This window comes from Dermacentor silvarum, chromosome 4, assembly GCF_013339745.2.
Source record: "Dermacentor silvarum isolate Dsil-2018 chromosome 4, BIME_Dsil_1.4, whole genome shotgun sequence".
NCBI lineage: Eukaryota > Metazoa > Arthropoda > Arachnida > Ixodida > Ixodidae > Dermacentor > Dermacentor silvarum.
Window position 1 is genome coordinate 193,792,594 of NC_051157.2, and position 12,065 is coordinate 193,804,658.

Genomic DNA, 12,065 nt, shown 5'->3' on the forward strand with positions numbered 1-12,065 from the left:
CAAATTAAACATAGAACATGACCATTGATTTTCATGGCTTAAAAACACCACAGTAGAGATACTGCACCTCAACCTGTGCAAGGTAGTGTACACTTCACTGCCCTGTCTGAGCATTCTAAAACAGTGCACCATGATCTGTACAGAGACAAAGGGAAAAAATCTGTGAACAAGAAATTGGAGCATTGCATATGCTTAAGACTAGGCATCCTCAACACATGAGCAGAGCACTGCACACTTACAATGACTCGATAAATCATCTCTAAATAACCACAATTAGCCTGGGTGATGAGTAACACACAAATTAAACATAGAACATGACCATTGATTTTCATGGCTTAAAAACACCACAGTAGAGATACTGCACCTCAACCTGCGTAAGGTAGTGTACACTTCACTGCCCTGTCTGAGCATTCTATTGACCCTTTTCGCGGAGCAGTTTGCTTTAGAGAATCGAGATGGCGCTCCCGGCGGCGTGCCAGACCTCTCCTCAGCGACTGCGCACAAATACGAAACCATTACCGCTTCTACCTTGCTTCTGTCCGATCAGCTGTCGGAAACGCAACTGAGTTTTCGCTAACACACTGTGCTCCAATCATGCTAGATTGAATCGTGTGAATTAAAGACATGTGCAGTAGTTGGCTGCAAAAATAGTCACTGGCATGTTAGGGAATAGAATGAATCCGTGTGGCCAAGTTCTCGGACTGCTGCTGCAACTGTCCGAACGTTTCATCGGCACTTTGTGATGTACGGCTTTCCTCGAGGATACAGAAATTTGCTCATCCACCAGCCTTGTATCGCTAACCTCCAAAGAAAGGGCTTCATCCCCAGAACGTCGGCAAGAGTGAGTACCACTCATTAAACAGTGACAAAGGGAGTCAGTAGCGCCGCTTCCTGTCAAAGTAAGTTTCGCGCACGTTATCTATACACATATGTCCCAAATGGCAGGAAAACTTACGCCCTCTCTATCGCCGACGTATCAAGAATAAGTGAATGGGCGCATACTTGAATATATGCGCACTGTATACGCACAATAAATGACGGACTACACCGATGGTGCACGAATGGTCGAAGCTGAATGTTTCGCGACGGTCCACAAGAGTAAGCGAGTTACTAGCTGTAATGTATGTATTTGCTACAAGGTATTACAATGTACATAACAGCTACGTTTCAAGCCTTGTGCGCAGCAAGAACAAATCTATTGGAACTGAGCACACCCGTGAGCGATTAGGCAGAAAATAATCAGATAGTGGGCGCACCGAGGAACTTCACTGAGTCAGAAACTGACAAGGCACTGCTTCCAAATATTTGCCGAATAAACAACAAAGAGAAAAACACACTAATCCTGACTGAATTCATAATCGGAAAGCTTGGATGGCTAGGAATACATATTTAGCCCCGCTTTTGGAACAAGCACCATATACGCTGTTTGCGCCGTTTGAACATATCTTAATCAGCTCCGAAAGCGCTTTTGCATGTTCTCTGAAGCTGTGATCAAAGCTTCGTGTCGTCCACCTAGTCACCGTCTACGGTATCTCCGAAAACAGATTCTTTAAGCCGCGCCAGCGTGATACACTTCCATTGTAAACAAGGAGGCAACAGAGGCAGTTGAGGCAAGCAATGGACGCGTCACCACGTGATCAAACATGGCACCGCCTACGGGATCACCGCGAAAAGGGTCAATAACAGTGCACCATACTGTACAAACAGAGACTAAGAAAGAAAAAAAAATCTGTGAACAAGAAAGAGGGCATCGTGCATTCTGAAGACTAGGCATCCTCAACACATGAGCCGAGCACTGAACAATTATGATTACTGGATAAATCATCTCTAAACATAGGGACCAAGGTTAGGTCCACTACAACAATGTGTGAATCGGCGAGTAAAAGGCCAGAGAACCATTCGGACCGACGGCAGACGCCGAAGAAACCTCCACGTCCACCTTGTATGTATGGCAGGCTCTGGTGCGTGTGTCTCATGCTGCGATCTTCAAGGTCAGAAAAAGAAAGAAACAGCTTCTTCTGACCTCGCAGCTCGAAGCACAAGACACACGCACCTGAGCGTGCCATATATAAAAGGCGGACGAGGAGGATGACGAAGAAACCTCCACGTCCACCTTGTATGTATGGTATGCTCTGGTGCATGTGTCTCGTGCTGCGATCTTCAAGGTCAGAAAAAGAATAAAGAAACAGCTTCTTCTGACCTCGCAGCTCGAAGCACAAGACACATGCACCTGAGCGTGCCATATATAAAAGGCGGACGAGGAGGATGACGAAGAAACCTCCACGTCCACCTTGTGTGTATGGTATGCTCTGGTGCATGTGTCTCGTGCTGCGATCTTCAAGGTGAGAAAAAGAATAAAGAAACAGCTTCTTCTGACCTCGCAGCTCGAAGCACAAGACACACGCACCTGAGCGTGCCATATATAAAAGGCGGACGAGGAGGATGACAATGGCTGCTAGGCTAAACAAGCAGACTTAGTGTGGTTGAAAGAAGCAGTGAACTATAAATGGGGGCATGATGCACTCCGAAGACTATTTTTGAAGCTTTTCTGTTAAAGTTTTAATAAGTTCTAACTGCGCACTCTGATATGCCTGACTGGTGCGCCGCTCCTCAAGGATGGCTGCCAGCTCCGTCTTGCGCAGCTCCATTTCTAACTCCCTGAGCCGCACATTACCATTATGCTGTTTCATTTTCAGTTGCATCTGGTCTTCGTGCTGGCGTATCTGGAGGGCCAATCTTTCGCGGTCAATTCATGGCCGAGCATGCGCATGTGCATTTCTTGCTCTGATCGGGCCTGCAGATACACCAGGATGGCTTCATTCTGCCCCCGTGCGCCTGCAAAAATGAAACAAGAAACATAAGAAATGTACCGAAGCGTTTCAGAACATGATGCTTTGAGGCACAGGCAGTGCTTGTTGAAGTCTACAAAAGCAGAATTGAGTACAAGGACGCACGTGTCTTAAAGGGACACTAAATAGAAAAATGATTTCACCTGTATCAGTAGATTACCTCACTACAATACCTAAAAACACCACCCTTACCGCGAGAAAGGCCAGAAAAGGCTAAAAAAATAAGACTTGTAGTGGTGACATCATGAGGGCGTGTACCAAATTTTCAATTTTCATAATTTCTGTACGTTTTCCTGACAATTGCAACTGAAACTCCCAGACAGCAACGCATCACAAAAGTCAGCGACACCCGAGCAGGGTTCTCTCCAGGGTGGAGCAGTCACAATTGTCATTTTGATGAATATCAATTTATTCCTGCGATCCTCCGGTGTTCATTTGTCATGGGGAGAAACATTAGAATGAAATAATAAAATGTGTAGTAGAAGTTGAGAAATGTTCTATTTTCCTAGTGCCATGGGGACAAAAATCAAGTGGAAAATTGAGCTTTGGGATGTGTCATCGCACAGCTTACCGCTGCTTTCCATTAGCACACTGCTGCCACCTTAATTCCATTGTAAAGAGCAGAGATCGGAGCTTTTTATAAACACAGCGCCGTATTCGACATGAAAAGTGGAAACGTATTCATTCCTGCTACAGCGTCCGCACAGTGAGTGCTCCTATTGACCGGCACAGATATGAATTACTGGCACGCGCTTTACACATATTTGGACAGCACCAAGCTGTGTATATTTTTTCCCAGCGATCTTAGATGATTAGGGTTGGATCAATTCCTGGCTTGTGTACCTTTCGTTACTGTGCCCAAAGTGCCACATTGATGAATGTACAATTAAAAACAAATGAATTGATGTATAGCAAAAAAATAGAAAATCCTAATTTGTGTGTGTGGAAACCACCACCACCTTCCTCACTGTCGAAAGCTAACAACAACACCCCTTTCTGACCAATCAAAAGCCACAACGGGCCCAGCAACCACTGTTCAGTTCATGCAAACATGTATGTAGTTAAGCGGAAGGTTTTGTGTGGCCCAACTCCAATACTGCCTATTCAAATACATGTAAAACGCAGAAATGCTTATTAAAACCATGGAATAAAATCAGCCACTGAACCGACTTTACTGAAATTTGCTGCATTTGAGAGAAAAAAACTTTAATGAAATTTGATGCATTTGAGCGAAGAAAAGTCTAGTGACTGTTGGAAGCAAAATTTGATATAAGGCCTCAATAATTTTAAAGAAATTTTCAAGGTAAGTTTGAAAAAAATTAGAAGCACGAAGTTTACAATTTTGTGGCCCTGCACCAAGAACAGATATCGCAGTTCTGTAAGGTGCACCCATAGAGCATCCAAAGCAAACAAATCTTATATATCAATTTATATCTCACGTGAATTTATTACACTGTTTACAAGCGTATTGCAGAAGTCCTACTCACATATTAGTGGTCTGTCTCAGAGCCATGCATACTACATCACCTTTGTCCGTTTTAAATGTACTATTAGATGCAATTCGCAGAATTGTGATATCGCTTTTCCTTACTGAGTTACATAGTTATAAACTCTGTAGTATCGTTAGCAGAAATATTGGGATTTTAAACTATTGTTATATTAGAAATTCACGGCATCACCACCAACAGTCACTAGATTTAAACTTTTTCATTTAGATGCAACAAATCTCATCAAATTCAGTCCAGTGGTTGCCAATACAAATGATTTCTCCTATTCTACGGATTTAGATAGGGGCCCCCAAGCTGAACCTTCCTCTTAAGGTTGCAAACGATAACTCCAAGGTTATTTTATATTCCTTGCTCGCTGCATGGCTCGGTACTGCTCTCCTTCCCATATTTTTGAGTGATGGCTCCCTCTTGCACAGCACGAGGAAAACAAAATGGTCATGTCATTGAACCGGCCTAATCCTCAATGCATTCCCGCTAAATTTTGGAATTGTTCACTTATACGTGAATAACACTATGCAGTTGCTACAATGAAAGTAAAAGAAAGCAGCGCGCAGTTCGCACCAGCCATCTGCAAACAATTATTAAACTGCTCGATTCACGAGGCTACACTATGTGCCAATCTAACTGACGAGTTTGCAGTGGCCACCAAAACCGAAGACTGAGGTAACAACAGCGCGCAGAAGATGCACCGGCGCAACACGAAGCCCTCCACTGCATTGCCGCGTTTCTGCTCCCAGACTTAGTCACTAAGGAAGACAAGTGCTTGTGACACCAGGTATTTTGCGAAGAAACCGCAGCTTAATTATTTACCTCTCCATGGTGTCCTCCGTATACGAGGGGTCGCTGGTACAGGGGCAGCAGGTGGCAATCGTCTGTTGCTGCTGCTGTTGCCATGCCCAGCTCCACTCCAAGTGTCCGGTGCATTTGCAGGAAGTTCTTAAAATGCAAAATTTAATATTGGCTGAGTATGCATTTAGAAATTTTATAAAATCAGGGAGTACTGCAGTGAAGCAGTGCTGACAATTGGCTTATGACTTAAATCTCAGACATGCAGTATTCACGAGACTAATGCAGCATTGCTGAATTGTACATACTAGAAATAGTATGACCATATAGGTATGGCAACACTTCTGTGGCCAAGGGCACAGTTATATGAAATACGCCAATAGTATGTTTAAAAATTACTATCGATGTGGCCTCATTTGATGATGACCATTATTTATGCAGATGCTGACAGAAAGCATTAGGAATGTGTTAAGTAGGCAGTCCGCAGCATCCAGTCAGTCAGATTTTGAACCACAAAATGCTGTGCTTATTTTTACTGGCTACACTGCTAGTACCATCGTGAGTACAGCTTGTCTATGGTGCAAGAGGGAGTAAAACAAATAAGATATTCACCTTGCAATGGCACACGGGCACGAGGCACATGCACAATACCAGGAGAGCCCACTGGTGACCTCGGTGCGGGGCTTTGGGGGCTTTGTGGGGTACTGTGACTTGCTGGTTGTCCTTCAGGTGTAAAAAATGCAATATAATATTTGCACATCAATAAAGTAACTTACAAATCTGCAGAGTGCAGTCAAACTCTCTATATGGCTTTCATAGATTCCAGAATAATTTTTTTTGCTTCTCTTGTTTATTTGGTTTAACATTTCAGTGATATCTGCATGTTTCAGGGTCTAAAGAATTTCTTTCAGATATTTCAGAAGTACTAAATCTGCCACTCACACCAGCAGTCCAATTTTACTGACAAATAGTAATTGCAGTGTCTGGCAACAGTTCCTCATTTTTGCAGGACTACCATATTTATTTGAATATAGGTTGACCTTTTCTTTTCTGTAATGGTATCCAAAATGACCTATCGAGCCATACTCATTGCAAAAGAATGTCGACCTATCTTTGTGAAAAAGCTAGCAATAGTCATGAGCTAATGGAGTTACTTCATCGCGCAGGCTATAAAGTCAGTCTGGAGATTATCTAGACTGGCTTCAACAAATGCTGCATATTGAACACACTCGATGCACGCTGTCACATTTCATGGCCTAGCTCTTGAAATTGTTTTCATCTGGTGCCTTCAACCACACATATTGTACAAACATGTCCTTCCACCTGTACCAATGTATACAAGTAAGCGAAATGCTAGAGGGCTAAAATGTTTCAAACTTGTAGCAGTGCTTTACTTGAGCTATTTCCTCGTGTTGTCATACTTCTTAACATTGGCAAGCTTTTAGGGACTATCTACCTACTTGGTGCACTCAATCTCCATTTGGCTTGAATTAATGGGCCAACCAACCACCACTTTGGCAGACTTTATGAAAACAAGTTTGCCAGCAAGCTGTTAGTAACAAAGGTGATTTTACTAATGCCACCCGAGTGTTGCTTAAATCTACTTATATAATGCGAGTCTTGACATGCTGCAATACTACGTGAATGCTCACATCTTAGTTGGTTGACAGCAAAATGAAAATATAAGAGCGTTACAAAATTTGTGTGTTCACTTTGTATTGTTTCGCCATTGCATTGCGTTGTGCTTTGCGTTGCTATCACAAAAATTCATGCAGTGAGTCAGCAACAAAGTCAGGAAAATATGATAGCCCAGCCACACATTCTTTAAAAAAGCGGGAGACGGCGTATAGTGGCACCGCACTCCTGTTCTTTCCACTCAAAAACACCCCCCGGACCTCTGTTACAAACCAAACTGCTGTAAGACAATGCAGAATTTTGTGTGCGTACTTTTTTGTGCAACTCACTTTTGTTTTGTCAAAATTTAGATTGAAGAGCAAATGGAACCAAAAAATCAATATCAAATTACTTGCGATATTGGGCAAGAATGGAGAAAACATTCATCAAACGTTGCAAGAGGCCCAGGGAAAGGATGCCCTAAAGGAAAGGACTATGTTCAATTGGGTCCAGTGTTTATTGGGAAGGCCTTGAAGACACCTAGGATGATGCATGATATGGATTCGCCTCCACCTTGTGCTAAGATGAAAACATTGATTCTGTGCATTCTCTTGTGTTCACCGACTGCCAAACGGCTGTTGGAATGATGGCAGAAGCAGCTATTTTGGGAAAGTTGTATGTTCACCAGATCATGAGACAGTTTTGCAACAAGATGGTGTCAAAACTGCCGACTCCCATGCACAAGTTTGGGCAAGAACAATGTTGCATTGCTTGGAAGAGTTCAGATGACAGCAATAATTTCTTGTAAAGAGCCGTCATCGGCAAAGAGACTAGAATTTACGAGTACCAGAATACTGACTGAGTAAATGAGTCTGCAGAAACCCACAAAGTGGCGCACATTATATGAGAACATTAAGAATGTCTTCATCAAGACATTTGTAACACGTTGCTTGAAGAATTGAGTAGAGGAGGTACTGTTTTACTGAGCTTTTATCACATGCACTGAGAATGAGGTATTTTGACATACGACAAGATGGCTCAGGTGAATCAGGATATCCTGTTGAGGACCACCTGCCTGGGTCGTCGGGCTCGTCTGTTGGTTCCTGTCCTGCAGCTTCATTGCTACTCATTTGTTGTAGCAAAGCAGCTGCAGGTGTCATTGCGTCCCTGTTGTCCCCTACAGATAGAAAAGAGCGTTAACTTTTGTGAAATTGTAAAGATAAAACCAGTAGCTGTGCCAACACTTCGGGCAGGTTACTTGTACTCGTTCCCAACAGCTCAGTGAAAGGGAGGCGCGTTTGGTGAAAGTTCTGACGGATGAAATAAGATAGGAGATAATTGCACATCAATGAAGAAGCATCACCACACTTCTACATCATTTACAAATTTTAAAATGCAGTCCCTTAAAAAAGAAGACTTAACAGGAGACTTGAGGCAATTAGATTAATGGTAATTACGGTAATTACTTGGCTCTCACGATTCAAAACTGCAGCAACACGGCTACACAAAATCAACATGGTAAGCATACTTGAATGCAAGCTTTCAAGAGGCCATACAGTGACCTATTTTATGTGTGAAATTGAGAAACATAATAATACTTGTGGTTTGCCAGGAGAGCAAGCATATTTGCCGTTGTATTTAGCGATCGAGTTGAGTGCTAACATTTCAAGCACGTCATCCAACTCCCCCCTTTCTTTTCACCCCAAAAAGAACAATAGAAAAAGCGAACACGTCTCTTACCAAAATCATTGTCCGCCTCCTTAGACGCGCTGGTGCCGATCTTCAAGGCGACTGACTGGCGCATGTCGGGCACGCGTTTTTTCGCTCGAGCGACCCTCGCATCAGCGCACGCAGGCCTGCCCTTGCCTACACGATGGCTCCTCACCGCTGATCGCGGCGGGCGGTAGCCCCACTCGCGAGCCAGGTCTGCTACCTGCTGTAGCAGCCTGTCCACCGCCTCGTACTCTTCCTCCGTTCCCGATCTAGTAAAGCAAACAGGCACACTTAGAAAATTTGGCCGGCACGTATAGCTTAGAATATCGACGTGTAATAAACGTCCGGAACCCTTACTTTCTCCTGTTTGTTGTGTCCTGGCGTAAAAATTGCGGCAGGAGGAGGTCAAACCTCTCCTTAACGCTCCGGACGTTGCGCACCACATGGGTGAGGTCGCCGAGTTTCTCAGCGACCTTCACCCACATCGCGGCATCGTCAAAAGGGTTAAGGGAGATGACCTCCTCTAAAATAATTACATCCTCGAACGGCATATATCGCCTGCGCGAGTGCATCACGGGCGGGGCAGCCATTTTGTCGTTTATATTCTGCTTTGCTTGGCTTGTCTTGGCCTATTCGGCCGTCGGGGTAGAGCGGTAAGGCTGGCCACCTGGCCGGAGCGGACGCGCATGGGCGGATCGGGCAATCCGGTATCCGGTAAACGGAAAGGCACGCGCATGCGCAGTTCACACCCGGCAAAACGCCCCAACGCTAAACGGGGCGGCTTACCGGACAAGCTAAATTTCCCTAATGTGTATCGGCGGGCGGGAAATGCCAGGCGGGCGCCGGGTATTTCGATAGCTCGGCGAAGGCTGCGAGTTTCAAGAACTGCGACAGTGGCTAGAAATATGTCCGACGCGTCCACAGCAGAAGCAGATCGGCCTGTCATCAGATGTGCGCCATTCCTTCGGGTTTCGATATGGAGAACAAGCGTACGAAACTTCGTAGTAGATCGGGTACGCCGCGTGAACGGTAGTCGGGCCTATGGACTGGGCTAAGTGAGTGGAGTCCGACATTGCCCAACTCTTGCCGTACAACGGTCGGAATGAGAGATATTGTTGCGTGGGAATTGTCTGGGGGGCGAATCTGGGAAGGAACAGGAAATGCAGCTTCAATCTTCCGGCGAACAATGCGCACAATACTGTCGGATGCAGCCGGCGCGGGTGGGAGACGGAGGTCCTCGCAGGTAGATGTTGCAGCCGAATTAGAAAGGCGGGAAAAGTTGTGAGCAATACGACGGCTTTTGGCTTCTTCGAAGCGGCGGCATTCAGCAATGATGTCCTGCACTGTCGAAGAATTCTTGAAAACGAGGAGACTAAACGCGTCGTCCGCGATGCCTTTGAGGATGTGTCCGACTTTTTCCGCTTCCGGCATCTTCTCGTCAACCTTGGGACAAAGCGCAAGCACTGTAAGTCACATAGGACTCAGTGGAAGTCTGACCTAGGCAAGCAAGAGCTTTCTGCGCGGCACGCCGGCAGCCAACAGGCTTGACAAACAAATCAGTGAGCTTTTGTTTGCACAAGTCCCAACTGGTGACCTTTTCGTGGGTCTCAAATCAGACGCGTGCCGTTCCCGCAAGGTAAAAGAGCAGGTTAGCGAGCATGACGGTCTCGTCCCAGGGATTGCTCACGCTAAGCTGTTCGTAGAACTGAAGCCAAATTTCGAGGTTAGTGTTATCCGTTCCGAAAAAAAGGTTCCAGGGTCGCGCGGTTGTGCCAGGATGACGGTGGGCGCGGGTGGCGACGAGCCCGAAGCATTCTTGACTTGAGCTGGCATGGCCGATACAGCGAGAGAGCGCCCGCTGTGTAAATTCGTTGTGCGTCTGGGATACACCGCACGTTCCACCAAAATGTTACGGGGAAAGAGGTTTAAATCATATTTACAGAACATTTACAAAGCGCCCACTGGCATACAAGGCATACAAGACGCAAAACCAGTCCGCGCGACATCAGAGAGCGTCATCATCTTCTGTGTTGTCCTCAGCGTTGTCTCGAGCATTGCTTGGTAACAATGTTTGTTAACGTTGAATGTATTATGCGTTTTTTTATCTAGTCATACGTGTAATTGTCTTAAGTACTCATCTTCTATTCGTGTTTGTGAAATAAGATTCCTTAAATGGGTACTATACTGAACAGACACATGCTTTGCAATCCCAATGTTCGCGAAATGCTGCTTTTGTAGGCTCGTGATCGCTCTCACAGCACATAGGCAGATAAATTTTATCCAAGACCAAAACTTGGAAAAGGATTGTTTCAAAAACAGTATATACTAGAGAGGCTACAGGCAACGTCGCGCTGTAGAGTTAACACCCAGGCCACAAAGCATTTTTGTGGTGCAAAAAAAATTGAACTTATCTGTAACGTTGTTAAGAGATCAAAAACACGTTTTTTGTCGTTACCAGGAACACAAGGCGGGCACAACCAGTAAACATTTATAGATCACGCGTTTCCTTTACTGGAATTGGAGGAATGGAATGAATCATCTCAGCCACTCCAGGAATGGGAATGGTCAACTCTCACCATTCATAAGGTTTAAAAGAAGTGGAATAAAGGTGGATATCAGCTCTCCGTAAGGGAGTGGGGCCCCACTGTGCAACTCAGATCGCATAAAAAAAACACCGCATATCCACGGGGTGAATGATGATGAGTGGGCGAAGCTCCGGAGGGAATCATCGGTAAACCGTGAATCTTCAGTGTAATTCGCCCAGTCTCGCGGCACTAAATCGAACGATTGACTTCCACCAATGCCACGCGCCATATGTGACGTCATTCCTATTTTATAACAGCGCCCTTCATTATAATTGCACCATCTCCCGCTTAAGGGTACGCTAGCACAAACGCGTTAGAAACGTGCAGTCCTGCATGTCCAAGTTTGTATAGCTGATAAAACTACTATCCTTATTCCGTATAGCTCTCTACAAATTTGCTATCGCAATTGATGCTTCGCCTTTCGGGTGAAACTGCGACAACTTTTTTTTGAAGTAACCGCAAAAACGAGCATGCAGTTCATTTCCAGACGCACACGTCGACGCAGCAAAGCTCCTTGGATATATGGATCGTCGAAACAAAATTTTGCCCCCAGTTTTCTCACTTGCAGCCGATAGTCCGTAAAACCAGGTTTGTTGAAGGCGGAACTTCTTTGCAGGAATAATATAAGAAAACTAAACCAGGTGGAAACTATAGTCAATTTTTGTAAATTAGGTTGTAGACGGCTCCATTGTAACGCTAAATCGAGCCTTTTTACCGTAGCGGGGAAAGATGGCGCTACCGTGTTGCAGCAGGATAGACATTCCTTACATTCTGAATAGTAAAAACCTTCGTCGTTTGACTGGTTTTTACTATTCAGTATGTACCAACTGACCCAGACAGCTACTCTATTCCTTATATTCCTTATCGGTGTCTCCGTTAGCGACTTCTGCTGCATTGTGAACGAAACAAGCAAGTAATCCTCTCAAACGTGTTAACTCAACCCACTGCAAAATGTTGCACCCAACATTCCTGCATTGTTTGTGGTGAAAAGATAAAATGAAATATATTTG

General features: G+C 44.8%; 1 protein-coding gene across 3 annotated transcripts in view; it reads left to right on the forward strand.

Moving 5' to 3' along the window:
* The window catches only part of LOC119450883 (probable D-lactate dehydrogenase, mitochondrial), a 463,244-nt gene that overhangs the window by 193,856 nt on the left and 257,323 nt on the right, over positions 1-12,065 (forward strand). The window lies entirely within an intron of this gene.